Source organism: Elephas maximus, chromosome 10 (assembly GCF_024166365.1).
Source record: "Elephas maximus indicus isolate mEleMax1 chromosome 10, mEleMax1 primary haplotype, whole genome shotgun sequence".
Lineage (NCBI taxonomy): Eukaryota > Metazoa > Chordata > Mammalia > Proboscidea > Elephantidae > Elephas > Elephas maximus.
This window is the reverse complement of record NC_064828.1, coordinates 66,630,311-66,645,048: the sequence shown is the minus strand read 5'-3', so window position 1 is coordinate 66,645,048 and position 14,738 is coordinate 66,630,311. Positions and strand designations below refer to the sequence as shown.

The 14,738-nt window shown below is 41.8% G+C and overlaps 1 long non-coding RNA gene across 1 annotated transcript in view; it reads left to right on the top strand.

Moving 5' to 3' along the window:
* LOC126083887 (uncharacterized) overlaps window positions 1–13,862 on the top strand; it is a 90,170-nt gene extending 76,308 nt beyond the window's left edge. Inside the window, exons 2-3 of the long non-coding RNA XR_007518889.1 lie at window positions 996–1,065; window positions 13,791–13,862. This is a non-coding gene — a long non-coding RNA (uncharacterized LOC126083887). The remainder of the gene's footprint in view (window positions 1–995; window positions 1,066–13,790) is intronic.
* The last annotated feature ends 876 nt before the right edge of the window (window positions 13,863–14,738 follow it).

Here is a 14,738-nt window from a genome sequence, read left to right as displayed (position 1 = left end):
CACAGTTCTCCTCTGACACACACAGGGCTGCCGTGAGTTGGAATCTAGTAGACGGCAACTGTCTTTTTTTTTCCCTTTGCACTACTGAGGGCCTGGGGTGATCAGCATGAGGGGAAAAAGTGGTGAACACAGTGGTGGGGAAGGCTAGAAGAGGAAAGTTGGGTGATGCAGGCTTTGGAACTGCCAGAATGTGCTAAAAGGCCCTGGGCATTGAAAAACCAGCCAACAAACATACAACGAGCATTAAGTCCTGGGTCTGCTGCTGACAACCCTTCCCCTCTTCTGCTTCTCACATTGCCACCTGTAGATCCATTTTTGGGGTGACAAGAGGCTGCTCCTTTGTTTGAGAGAAAAAGAGGGAAAGGAGAGAAGACAGAAGAGAAGAGCAGAGCGATTAGTTGTAAAGATCCCTGCATATCTGGCTGTGTGAACGGGGGTAGGTCATCTGTCACACAGCCCCTATGGGCCTCAGTTTGCTTATCTACAAAGAAAGGATATCGGACTCTATGATCTTTAAGGTCTCCTCCGGCATCAAAGTTCTACGTTCTATAGTATCTTATAAACAGCTTCCCAGGGAAGTGTTATCGCCAGAGGCTACGGTTAAAATCCAAGTATGTTTCCTGTGAAGGAAATTCCATTGACACTCGTACCTTAGGTCAAATATGTTTACAAGATACACTTGATATTTTGAGGATCCAGGACACAGGCTTGGTTCATTTTTATTGGAGGTAGAGAGAGGAGCATTCTGGAGAAAGGGCTGCTGACTGAGGATTGAGTGATATCCAGTGGAGGGTCCTCGGCCTGCCGTCTCATATGAAAGGTGGTTGTTGTTGTTAGGTGCCATAGAGTTGGTTCTGACTCATAGTGACCCCATGAACAACGGAACCAAACACTGCCTGGTCTTGCACCATCCTCACAATCGTTGTTATGCTTGCGCCCATTGTTTTAGCCACTGTGTCAATCCATCTCATTGAGGGTCTTTCTCTTTTTCACAGACCCTCCACTTTACCAAGCATGATGGATGTCCTTCTGCAGGGACTGATCTCTCCCGATAACTTCTGAAAGGTTAGTTGAAGCAAATGCCAAGATTCCAGAGGCAAAGTTTCTTCACCCTTATAGCTGGCATTGGGAAAGAGAATTTTTCGAGATCCACAGCTGGAAACAAAGTAGTCAGCCTTTGAGATGGCCCCTAATGATGCCTACCTCCTGATATTCATGCCCTTATGTAATCCTCTCCCCTTGAATATGGGTGAGACAGGAATCTTACGTGGTGAAACCTGTGAGAACTGGAACTCAACAGTATGGTCTTGTTTTTCTGGGTCTCTCAAGTTTTCCACCTTTGACAGGGTGTAGTCCACCACTTTTCTCTTGCTCTCTATTTAGTGGAAAATATTTGAGTTTTTCTTCGCTGACAGGTTTCCGTCTTATGCAGGTTCCAGCTTTCCCAGGTTTTACCGTACCTAGTTCATACAAGGTTTTTTTTTTTTTTAGTTCATACAAGGTTGGGAAAAGTCTATTACATATTTTTAGTCAATCTAAAAGTACTAGTACTTCTCATTCCACCAATGAGAACCCATTTCTAACTTTCATTATCCTAGTCAAATTATTTTCATTTAGAAAAACAACTGTTCCTTTCTGACATTGATTGTGCTAATTTGCAAGCCTTCAGTTTGAGTGAGATACTGATCAGAAGCATTTGCTGTAGCTGCCTCTTGAGTAAGGTTTTCCTGACTAGAGCTCCAGCTGACCCTTGGAGTTCTATGCATTCTTGAGTCGAGTGCTATCTTGAGCCTGGGCAGCCTAGCCCTGCAGATATACTTAAACCAAGTCACACACACACACAATGTCACTCTGCACATGCCAAAGTATCTTAAAGCAAATTACAGACAAGTGGCATGAGCCAGAATCAACTCAACTGCAATGGATTTTGGGTTTGGTAAATCAGGGTAGGTTTCCAGAAGTGTTTTAATTTCTTGTTCATATGTTTGGCCAAACCCTTAGTCTCTCTCTCTCTCTTTTTTTTTTTTTACATTAATTTGTTTTTCGCTTTCTCATTCTCCACCTACAGCCCTTGAGTTCTGAGACTTGATGGAAATAAAAAGGATGCCCTCTAGCCAAAGAAGGTTACGGTTTCCTACCACTCCAAGGAGGGTTCAGAAAAAGGGGGAGCCATAAATTGAGGTGGTGGAGTTGCTCCAATAGCTGTTGGATCACCCTGGATCCACAGTTGTCAGGAGCTACACGGGTGCAGCAGTTATAGGTTAGAGCTGGTGTGTGTTCCAGGGGGCCTGGCTGTGCTAGACAGATGGTTACTGGGATCTCCTTTTTATAATGATAGAGATGGACTGGGATGCTATTATGGACTGAATTGTGTCCCTTCAAAAGATGTGTCGAAATCCTAACCCCTGTGATGTGGCTTTGTTTGGGCAAATAGGGTCTTCCTTTGAAGCTATTGTCAGTTAAGTCATACCGGAGTAAGGTGGATTCCAGTAGTAACCCCTTCTGAGTGGTGTCCTAAAAAAGGGACACATAGACATAGAGAAAAAGTCACACACAGGGGAAGACATCATGTGAAGATTTGTCTACAAGCCACCCAATGCCCAGAAACAACCAGGCTACCAGAAGCTGAAAGGGACAAGGACAGATCTTCCCCTAAAGCTGACAGAGGGTATAGCACTCCAGATACCCTGAATTCAGACTTCTAGCCTCTAGGCTGTGAGACAATAAATTTTTGTTCTTTAAAGCCACCCATTTTGTGGTATTTTGTTATGGCATTTCAGGAAACTAAGACAGATGCCCAGCACATCAAGAATGATGAGACAAAAAAAAAAAAAAAAAAAGAAGAGCAGCCAGACATTCTGAGGCAGGGCTGCCCAGGATCAAGATCCCATCAATGTTTGAAGAACAAAGCTTGAAGCCAAGTAGAGCATGGGTATCTGCATTCTAACTACTGTCCTTTTAGGGTCTCTGCCCAACACCTTGTGGAACTGCATTGGCTAGTTTTAGATTGAAGGTCTACAGACTTCAGTAGAGGACAGTTTGTGATCCAAAGCAGCAAGCCTCATCACTAGGTGAAATTTGGGGATGCCAGGCCCCAAGAAAGGCAATATCCTGGGAACCCCTTATCACAATACTACCAAACTGGTAAACAATGGGAATCAAACATCTTAGATGAGATAAAGCTTTAAAAGTACAAAATAAATTGACCTAAAGCCACTTCCTTTCCTCAGAACTGTTACTTTTTCCTGCTTTGAAGGAAGCAACTGGGTTGACAGGCCTTGGCTTAGATCTGTCTCCTCTAAGATATTCATCAACTTCCACCCCATTGGCCTCAGTGAGTCAAGACCATTCTACCTCTGTTTGTTGATGTTCTTCTTAACTGCCCTTGGATCACCCCGACTCATGATAATTCCATACGCAAAGGAACAAAGCTGCCTGGTCTTATGCCACCCCCATGAAGAGTTACAGACCAAAGCATTGTTATCCACAGGGTTTTCACTGACTGATTTTTGGAAGTAGATTGCCAGGCCTTTCCTCCTAGCCTGTCTTAGTCTGGAAGCTCTGCTGAAACCTGTTTAGCATCATGGCAATGTGCAAGTCTACACTGGCAGGAGGGTGGTGGCTGTGTTTGAGGTGCATTGGCTGGGAATCAAACTCAGGTCTCCCGCATGCAAGATGAGATTTCTACCACTGAACTACAAATGCCATTGTTTATGGTTAGTTATTCCCTTTCCTCCTGCAAACCAGAGTTGTAAAACTAACCCTTAATCGATTGAGGAATTGACTTTCAGCCGGTGCACACTTCAGTTTGATTGATGCTGGTGGTGTGGGTGTCGAGCAGCAGTTCTTGGGCTTTCTGAGAGATTGCCAACATCCATTAAATATAATGTGTTCAATAAGTAGAAACAGTGTTGCCTCCTGTGTTCCTAAGCTGGTCAGGACTGCCTGAACTATGCCCATGGAAAGATGTGTTCCTTATTGGCTCCTCTCCTCTGGGCTGAGTTTACGCTGACCAAGCTCCAATTATATTTTGCTTTCTAGCTCGCCTGGGTGGGTAAGAAAAGAGCAGGTTTCTTTTGGGTGGGGAAGAACATTCCTTTCTTCCTGTGGGGAAGGTAGTATTTATGTTTCTCAGAAAAGAAGTGCCTGGAGAATAATATATTGCTATATGCTTTGGATGTTTGGGATAAACAGAGAGCAACTTAAGCAATCTCTTTCTACTTTAAAGTGCTGTCAGGAGGGTCAAGAGGGAGTACAACCAAGGAAAGTCCTTCTTCAGATGTAGTGTGTAAAAAAAGGGGTGGTTCCCAGCTCTGCTTAAAAATCACCTGGGATTAAAAAATATATACCATTGCGGAGCCCCACCCCAGGCCATTTCATCCTGACTCTCTGGGAGGTGAGACCTGAGTCTTGCATGTTTTAAACGCTCCCCAGGTGATTTTCATGCATGGCCAAGGCTGAGAACCACTGTAGTGGAGTATTGCATGGCTATATTTGAGTGCGAGAGAGGTGGAATCTTGATTATCTGAGGCTTATCGAAAAGAATAAGAAACTATTGAGTGTCTTCCCTGTGTCATGCATTGTCTTAGTTACCTAAAAAAAAAAAAAAAGTATAGTGCTGCTATAACAGAAATACCACAAGTGCATGGCTTTAACAAAGAGAAATTTATTGTCTCATAGTTTAGGAGGCTAGAAGTCCAAATTCAGTGTGCTGGCCCTAGGAGGCTTTCTCTCCCTGTCAGTTCTGGGAGAAGGTCTCTGTCATCAGTCTTCCCTGGTTGGGGAGCTTCTCAGTGCAGAGACCCTGGGTCCAAAGGTTGAGCTATTCTCCTGGCTCTTGTTTCTTGGTGGTATGAGGTCCCCCAGTCTCTCTGTTCACTTCTCTCTTTTCTATCTCTAAAGAGATTGGCTTAAAACACAATCTTGTAGATTGAGTCCTGCCTCATTAACATAACTGCCTTTAATCCTGCCTCATTAATATCATAAAGGTAGAATTTACAACATGTGGGGAAATCACATCAGATGACAAAATGGTGTACGGTCACACAATACTGGGAATCATTGCCTAGCCAAGTTGACACAAATTTTGGGGGGACACAATTCAATCCACAACAGGCATTGTTGGGGCTCCTACTTCATATTATCCCATGAACCCCACAATAGCACTGCATGGTACTGTTGTATTGCGATCTCCATTTTAAAGAAAACGACCCGAGGCTTAGAAAGCTGTGCCGATTTGCACAAGGTCACACAGCTAGGAAGTGGAGGAGCTAGAATGTGGGGTAAGGGCTATCTGTTTCCAAAGCCCCTAAACCATGTACTCCTTCAAAGGACCCAACCAGGGGCTGATGGAGAGGAAGGGCCACAGGCTTCAGAGGAGAGTGTGTTTGCGGCTATGGTGGTACTCCAGTCAATAAGCCAGGCAATTTCAACATCATTTCAAGGACAAATTCCAAGTATTCATCTGCCATGCAGCTTTCATTGGCCCATTGCACATTTCCTGTTGCAGTTATTTTCCTTTTGCTCTCCCTTTTCGTCCTGCTGCTTCTGGCTTTCCAGAAGATAAGCTGGGCCAGAATATAGTACATTTCAAAAACAGAACTCATTGTTTTTTGGCCCAAACCAGTTTCTTCTCCTGTGAGCTCTGTCCTGGAGAGATGCACCTCTATCCCACTGGGCACTGCAGCCTGAAACCTGGGACTTTCCTCAACTCTTGCCACATCCTTATTTCCCCAATGAGCTGGTGATGGAGCTCGGGCTAGAGCTGCCAGCTAATTACAAGAAATCCACCTCCTCTCCATTTCCTATCACATCGGACTGTTGCCTTAGTCCTACTCTTCTCCTCCCCTCAATTTGATGATTTTATTACAAAAAAGCATGCAGCTTGTTTAAAAACAGGAAAAAACAAACAAACAAACAGTACAGACCTCTCTGAGTATGCCTTTTTTATAGAGTTTTGTCTTTTGGAACCATGTTAATGTTAGACATATTCAAAATATCGAATCAAATAAACAACTTTGGGAAGGTAAAAAAGTACCCTAAAACTGGAATAAAGCTGAAACAAATGAATCCAACTGTATTTCAAGTGCATAACATTACCACCATGAAGGGGAAAAAAAAGAACCGGTTGAAGTCACTTATGAATACAGTATTCTGTTTATACCCACAGTTTTGGGCAGGATGGGAAGATGGGGGAGAACTGCAAACAATCTGAACTCCATATGCTTTTGGGAGAAGTCATTCTGAAATTGTTTTAGTTGTATTATGGGATTGAGTAAATCAGTTCGTGTTGTTGGGAGTTAGGGCTCTCACTATGGGAGAAGATAGGTACAAATAATGGGGAAAGTAGGAAAGAAGTCTCTGGGGATTGATTAGGATTTAAAGTTTTGATGTGGACTCAGAATTGTGTGTTTGTGAGTGTGTATGTATGCAGATATATGTATATGTCCTAGCTTTGTCTCCTGAGAAGGCCAAGAAACAAAGATACCCACAGTACTAACGAGTATACGTAGCACCCAGATCTGTGTCTCTAATACTATTCCCCGATTAAAGGAACCAGGGCTCTCTGGAGAAATGGCTGATTTCAGGGCTGAGGCAGGGTAGGTACAAGATAAACTTGGAATATTTTGTTATGTCAGAAAGTAACAAAGTGCTCAAAAACAAATAAATAAATGATGGGGTATGTCACTAGGATACAGAAGCCAGTTTGAAGGGATTCCTGCTGGTCAAATCAGGGATAATTTCAGCATTAAAATGAAAGACAGCAATGAATTATGAAACATGGGGCAGGGGAGGGGAAGAATCCATGAGTCTGTACTGATAGTAAGTAGACAAATAAAGAAAAACATGAAGAAGAAGGAAGGGTTCTTGTTATAGTGAAATGCCAAGTCCCAAGTGGTAAATGTGGAAGGGGCGCTAAAGTTGGAAAGTTATCATTTGGCAGCCATCATGGTAAAATTGCTTCAGGCAAAAATCATCTATAGATGCTAGATCTAGGGGAGAAATTCTGATGAGAAGCTGGATATTTGATCTTAAAATGTTTCTCTTCAGGTTGCTTATTAATAGTAAAGCAAAAAAAAAAAACTGTACATACAGTGGAAAAATAAAAAAAGTCTTGATTGGGGGACTAAAGTTAATACCACAAATGAGGGACAGAAGGACATTGTGTATCTCCAGATGGGATACCCTAAGAACATAGCATCACTTACGTATTGTTCCTATTGGTAATACATAACCTGACTCTGATCGATAGGAAACATCAGGCAACCTCAAATGAGGAACATTCTATTAAATGAAAAGGGGAAGGGAAGGAGAACTATTATTTAAAAATGTCAATACCATAAAAGACAAAGAAAGGGTGAAGAACTGTTCCAGATTAAAGGAGACTAAATACAGTATGTGACCCTAGACTGCATTCTTTGTTGAAGGGGGAAAACACTATAAAAGACAGTTTGGAATTAATTGACAAAAATTGCAGTATGGGTGGTAGATTAAAGTACTGCATCAATGTTAAATTTCCTGAAACTGATAACTCTACTATAGTTATGGAAGAGAATATTTCTATTCTTAGGAAATACATACTGAGGCGTTTAGGGGTAAATGACTATGATGTATGTAACTTACTCTCAGATGGCTCAGAAAAACAAATACACATGCATACAAACACACACGCATATACTTTTTTTTTTTTTTTTAAGAAAGAAAGAAAAACAATAAAGCAAACATGGCAAAATAGTAGCAATAGATGCTCTGGGTAAAGTATATATGGGTGACTTTGTGAATCTGGTGAACACATTCTCAGCTGTAAAGACTGGAGATAGAAGACATCTCTTCTATAAAGCCTCCTCTGAGGACCCAGCTCCAGCCCAGACAGAGGGGATTACTCCCCGCTTTGTGTCAACTCTGCTTTTCTTGTAGCAATTACCACACTGTGTTATAGTTATTATTTTTTTTTTCCTTCTGTGTCTCCTCTACAATATTCCTTGAAAGCAGGAACTAGGTATAATTCAGTTTTTTGAGTATAGAGGGCTGTGCAGTGCAGTCAGAATTGTGCTGGAGCTGGTTCACACCAACTTACACTGGCTTGCACCGGCTTGCCCCTTGAGCATGTCTCTTCCCAACTTCCCATTCAGTGACCTTAGGGTGGTAGCTCGAAACTGACCAAGGTGGGAATATTTATACCACAGAAATCAGCACCATTGCCTGGAACCATTGGGGAAGAGTCCTTTTCTTTCTGGGTGCCCAAGTTGTCAAGATGTGAATCTAGAAGTGCCAGAGCTGTGTGTTTTCTGTGACATGGAAAACCCAATCTGAGAGAATGATGCCGATGCTACACACAGAGAGAAGCACAGCTGTGAGACATAGAAGCAAAGCATTTGAGTCTTTTAATCCCTGGCATTCCATTTCTGTCCCTAAGACCAGATCCTCACTTACCCCATGGTTTAATTGGGTGAGCCAATAAATTCTTACTCCCCTCTCCTTTTTCTGTCTTTTGTTTGAACTAGATCAGGTTGTGTTTCCAAAATTTGTACCCAATACAGATCAATCTAATCCTCAATTGTTTTGAAGAGTTTGAGAACAGAGACAGCCACACATACTTCGTTATTTCATGTAGCACCTAACACTGTCCTTGGCACATATAAGATGCTCAGGTAACCCATCAGATCCACTTTATGGAACATTCACAGTGTCCTTGCACATGGCCTGGCTAACTGGCTCTGCTTATGTTTGTTATCCCGTGAAACTCAACATTAAGTGTATTGTAATATTGAAGTTGTATTTGTTTGCTATTGCAACAACCAGCCCTTTTTTATCCTACTGATATCTATAAAGAACATATCTTATGAACTGAAAATCATGACATACGGTTAGAAAAGAATCAGTTTGGAACACATGGTTTAGAAGACATGAAATTATGGCATTTCTGGGATATTTTGCTTATTTTCGGGGACAATTAAGTCAGATATAACAAGTATTACATGCTTATTTTAAAATGTGTCTATTAAAAATTTTGTTCTAAGAACATTTTTTGAGAATTTCACTGTGTTATTGAGATGGATGCCCCGAAGGTGCCCCTGAGCCAGGGCTGGAAACCAGAGGCACCCAAAAGGTAGGTGATGCCATGAGTCAGATGCCCAGCAACCATTCTTTCTCAACATCCATGCTATAAAAATATCAGAGCTTAGTTCCAAAGTTCTAAAATAGCAAGATTTGGTTTCTTGATGACTTTAAACCTTAAAATAGGTGTACCAAGCAGACACCTCATTTTTCAGTATAGAATTAAGTTCTGCCTGATAACAGATGGATACTTTCCACATTAATGTAAAATGTGAGCATGCATTGTGAGACAGTGTAATGCACTCCAGGAACTGACGGTGATATATTTAGATACTGATTAGAAGTAAAACTGATACATCATTCCTTACAATGTACATGAATAGTACCAGTGCCTAGCAGTGCCTCTTAGGACTGAGGTCATTTATTTTTCCTCCTGGATATATTGTTTATATCATGTTCTCTCCCTCATGTTATATATTAAATTGTTTAATGTAAGCCATAAGAGAACAGATGCCACTAAAGGTCCTCCCCCCCTTAAAATCCAAAGAATCAAATCTTCTAAAGCAGGTGATCTGTCAGCTTTCATTCCTCAATGTCATTGGTAAGGACAGTTTTTCTTATCAGTTCATTTCGCATTCCCAAATTGAATGACTGTTAATCTACAACATCTGAGCAGAAAGACTGGGGGCTTCCTGACTTTTATTCAGGCTACTTTCTGGGTCCTAAATGTGCGTCCGCGGGAATGAAAGCTTCTCTGAAGTTACTAGGAAAATCAATTCCTCATTGGAAAGTTTCTTCAGTGGAAAGACTGTTTAAAGTCAAGTTGATATTAACTACTATTATTGTTCATGTTAAAGGAAAACTTGTGGAAAATACCTATGTGTGTGTGTGTGCATAGTGAGAGTAAAGAAACTATATGTCTTCAACAGTTGGTAGGGTCCAAAGTTAAAATATTCTGTTATAAGAACCTCTTCAGTCTAGAACAATGATGATGATAATCACCGTTTACTGAGGCTTTCGGTGTGCCTGCACTGTGCCAGAACTTCACATAGACCTTCTCGTTTAATCTGCATCAAAATAAACCCACTGCCATGGAGTTGATTCTGACTCATAGCAACCCTATGGGACAGAATAAAACTGCCCCATAAAGTTTCCAAGGAGCACCTGATGGATTTGAACTACCAACCTTTTGGTTAGCAGCCATAGCTTTTAACCACTACGCCACCAGTGTTTCCGAAAATCCACTATTAGGTGGTTATTATTATTTCACATCTAATCCATCATTACGTCTTGTCACTGGCTTCAAAATATCTTCTGGTTCTGTTTCCCAGCACCTCCCCTGAGACCGCCCAGTCTAAGCTGTCCTCATGTCTTGCCTGGATTAACGCAATAGCCTTGTAATTGCTCTCTCTGCTTCTCTCTTGTTTCTGTGGTATTCATTAGTGCTACCCACCCCACATTCTGGCCCACCCTCCTCCTGGCACGTTGAGTTGGATTGTATTTTTCCATCTTTTTGTGAAGTTAGGTGTGGCCACGTGATTTGCTTTCACCAATGAAATGTATGTGAAAGTGATGTGTATCACTTCTTCGCCAATGAAATGTATGTGAAAGTGATGTGTATCACTTCTAGGTTGAAGCTTTATGTGGGTGAGTCTGCCACGGAGATCTGTATTGATTCAAAGAGAGGGTGCGCTGTCTGTCCCTGTGCCCTGAAGGAGGAGAGCTAGAGCAGAACCCCAGGCACCTTACAATGGAGTGGGAAATAACCTTTGCTTTTGTAAGTCACAAAGACTTTGTGGTTGTTTATTATAGCAGTGTGACCTGGCCTATCCTGATTGATGTGCCCCCTTACAGTCTTTTCAAACTGCAGCTGGAGTGATCCTTTCAAACATGAATCAGTCCATACTGCCCAGAACCTCCAGTGGCTTCCCATCAAAATAGAATGAAACTCAAAGTGCACCTGATCTTGCTACCTCTTTGACCTTATTTCCTACCCCTCTTCCCTCACTCCCTTCCCTCAAGCTACACCGGCCTGCTTGTCATATGACTGTTCCCCAAACTTCCTTACCTCAGGGCCTTTGCACCTGCACTTTACTTCTGCCTGAGTAGATTTCCTCCAGATATTATGAAGCTCATTCATCGTTTCATTCTGGCCTCTGTGCGAATGTCCCCCCTGCCCTCAGAGAGACCTTCTCTGACCACCTTATCCGAAATAGCACCCCACCAATCTCTAACACCTTATCTTGCTTTTTTCCCCCACGGTCCAGTCCAGTTCAGTTGCTATTGAATCTATTCCGACTTACGGTGGCCCACGTGTATCAGAGGAGAACTGTGCTGTATAGCATTTTCAATGGCTGCTTTTCCAGAAGTAGATTTCCAGGCCTTTCTTCCAAGGTACCTCTGGGTAGTCTTGAACTTCCAGCCTTTTGGTTAGCAGCTGAGTGTGTTAACACTTTTTTTTCATAGCATGTATCAATTTACCACCATCTGACATTGTAGTCTTTTGCCTGTGTTCCTCCTGAGGGCAGGGATTTTTGCCTGTTTTGTCCACTGTTTTACTTCCTGAGCCTACGACAATATTGGCCCACTCTAGGAGCTCAGTAACTATTAGTGGTAGAACTGTTGAGCCTTATTTTACACAAGAGGAAACTGAGGCTCAGAGAAGTGAAGTAACTTGGCCAAGGTCACATGAATAGTCAGTAAGGGAGTTGGGATTAAGCCTAGGTCTTTGATTCCAGTGTGTTCGTCAGCTGGACTCTTCCCAACACAGCACCCTGAAAATTCGCTCAGAGCCTGTGAGCACTGCGCCTCTGGGTCTTCCTGGCCTCACACTTTCTCTGGCTTTTATTTATGAGGCTTGAGGTTAGGATGAGTGGTTTTGAAAAGTTCCACACTCAATTGTGGTTCATTAGTCACGTGGGTTGTAATCTGTTTTCTAACTTCATCTCTACAACACTATCATTGTGCTAATGTGGAAGACTTCACACATAATAAATAAAAAATCATGGGTGATACAACAGTCACTACTTGGTTTTAAAATGAAAGGTTTTTGCACTTACCCTTGAAAGTGGAAGTGTCTGCTGTTTTGGGAATTTACTCTGAACACAAAAGGCATGTAGCATTTTGAAGAGCACTGTTATGAATTAAATTATGTCACCCTCAAAAATCTGTTGAAGACTTAACCCCTGTACCTGTGAATGTGACCTTGTTTAGAAATCATGAGTCCTAATTCCATATGAGTAGTGTCCTTAAAAAGAGAAGAGACACAGAGAGGCAGAGACAGATCACAGCCACCTGCAAGTCAAGAAACGCTTGGGGCTACTAGAACCTGAGAGAGACAAGAAAGGATCTTCCTCTAGGGTCTTTGGAGATAACACTCTAAATTTGAACTTCTGGCCTCCAGAACTATGAGGCAATAAATTTCTGTAGTTTAAAGCCACCCAGTTTGTGGGATTTTGTTAAGGCAGCCCTAGGAAAATAATAGAGTCCCTGGGCGGTACAAACAGTTAACATACGCAGCTACTAACTGAAAGGTTAGAGGTTTGAGTCCACCCAGAGAGACCTCAGAAGAAAGGCTACTTCTGAAAAATCAGCCATGGAAAACCCTATGGAGCACATTTCTGCTCTGACACGTGAGGTTGCCATGAGCTGGAATCAACTCTACAGCAACTGGTTTTAGGAGACTAACACGGGCTCCTGTCTTGGAGGCTGTGAGAAGAGTTTGAGTTGGGCTGGGACAGCTCACGGGGTGCCCAGAGGGCAACACTGCTGCCCACACAGCACTGAGCCTCAAGCGCCACTGGAGCTGCGCCTACTCTGCTGACAAAAGAGATACCAGGAGCTGAGGTGCTAAAAAGGCAATCGTGATGGAGATAGGTTCTGTCAAAAAATGTAAGATTTGTACAGATAATCAGCTAATGTCCAGTTGATGTTTTTATAGACTCACAGACGATCAGAAGAGGGAGCGAGTTCCTTAGAGCTCATCAGACCGGTGTTTTCAGAGTATGGCAGATGGACCACCTGCCTCAGACTTAGGAGCTGTGAGTCTAAGATGGAATATTCCCGGGTCCCACTCCAAAACTCCAAAATGAATCAGAATTGCAGGGAGGAGAGTGCAGGAATTTGAATATTACACTCAACTTTGGGTCTTTTTCAACCTTCTCATTTTATAGGCTCAGAGAAACTGAGGCCTAGGGATTTGATTCTTGTGGAAATGATTATCTCAGACTTCACCAAGGAAAGGTGAAAGTAATTTTCAGGGTAAAATAAAATTTTAAGAGTCATCATTCATCTCCTTTTTTGGCATGAATCTTCATAATAATAAAATGTAAAATAAACAAAAAAACACAGGTCGGTATATGGAGGATGTGGCAAACAGAGGGTTTTTTCTAACATCCCTAGAAGTAGGTTTTCAAGAGTCTCTACACACCCTGTTTTAGAGCTGTGGACTCTTGTCAGAAACAATAGCATTACATGAATTTTACTGCTGTTTGTACCAGCAAAATTCAGGCTACTAAGAGTTAGTCAGCAGCTAGAGGAAGTAAGACAAAGAGTGACAGATTGGGGAAGGAAAAGAAAAACGAGTCAAATCCCAGCAGATTATTCATCAAAATAAATATTGTGAAGAGCTTTTGCAGAGGCCCTTATTACATTGGTGAAGGGATAAATTTAGAGCAGGTTAGTGAAGTGAATGTATCTATGGTAACCACCACAATTTTTTTTTTCCTCCACAGATGTGGAATAAGGCTAAGGACCTATCAATCAACCCAGGAATGACTGATTATTGGAGAACAGAAGATTCTCTGTAAGTTTACCCTTTGTATTAATCCATGAAAAAAATCCCTAGAATTTTGTGGTCAAATGTGGCTTTAAGTGAACAGATAAGAGCCCAAGTAAATGGGAGCACTCCTCCATTCCTAAGGGAAGTTGGTGAACTGCCCACATAATTTGCTGATAAAGGCCCATCTGTTAAAACAAAGTACCGCAGCATTGGCAATACATTTCAGCCAGAGACCATAAGTGGATATTTTTCCTTGACAGTCTTCTTGGCTTTTTTTTTTTTTTTTATGCCCAGCGAACTATTTGAGAATGAAATATAGATGATGATATTGGCTTTAAGTTAATGTTACACTTTTTGCTTGGAGAGAGAAAAATCCGTCAGCAGGACTTCTCTGGTAAACACTGTTGCGTGATAAATTGTTATGAGAATAAAGTCATAAGGAAAACTCGGCCTCACAAATGACACACGTAGAAAAACAGCAGATGTCTGATGAAGTAAAGAACCAACTTATTGCCAAGACCTTGAAAAACAAAATTAATTTCCTTTCGTCTTTGATAATGATGATGTAATGTAGTTAATAGGAAGAGCCTGCCACGCTCAAGTAGTTATAAAAGAAGAAACATTCGCCAGGCGCCAGGTCAGAATCATTGGTTTTAGTTGCTGTTTCTCTCACCACGTCGGTCGCTAGATGAGGTGAGTGAAAGAAAAAAAAGAACTTGTTTTGTGGTGTTTGCAATGTAAATAGGCTTGGACTCTGTATTATTATTTTTAAACAGTTATTTCAGAAAGGAAAAAAAAGCAGTTAAATCAGAGTTCTTCTTGTGACAAAGATTTGAAAATCATCATCCGTGAAAAAAGATAACTCCGCAAGAATAAAACAAAGTCACCGATATTATACAGG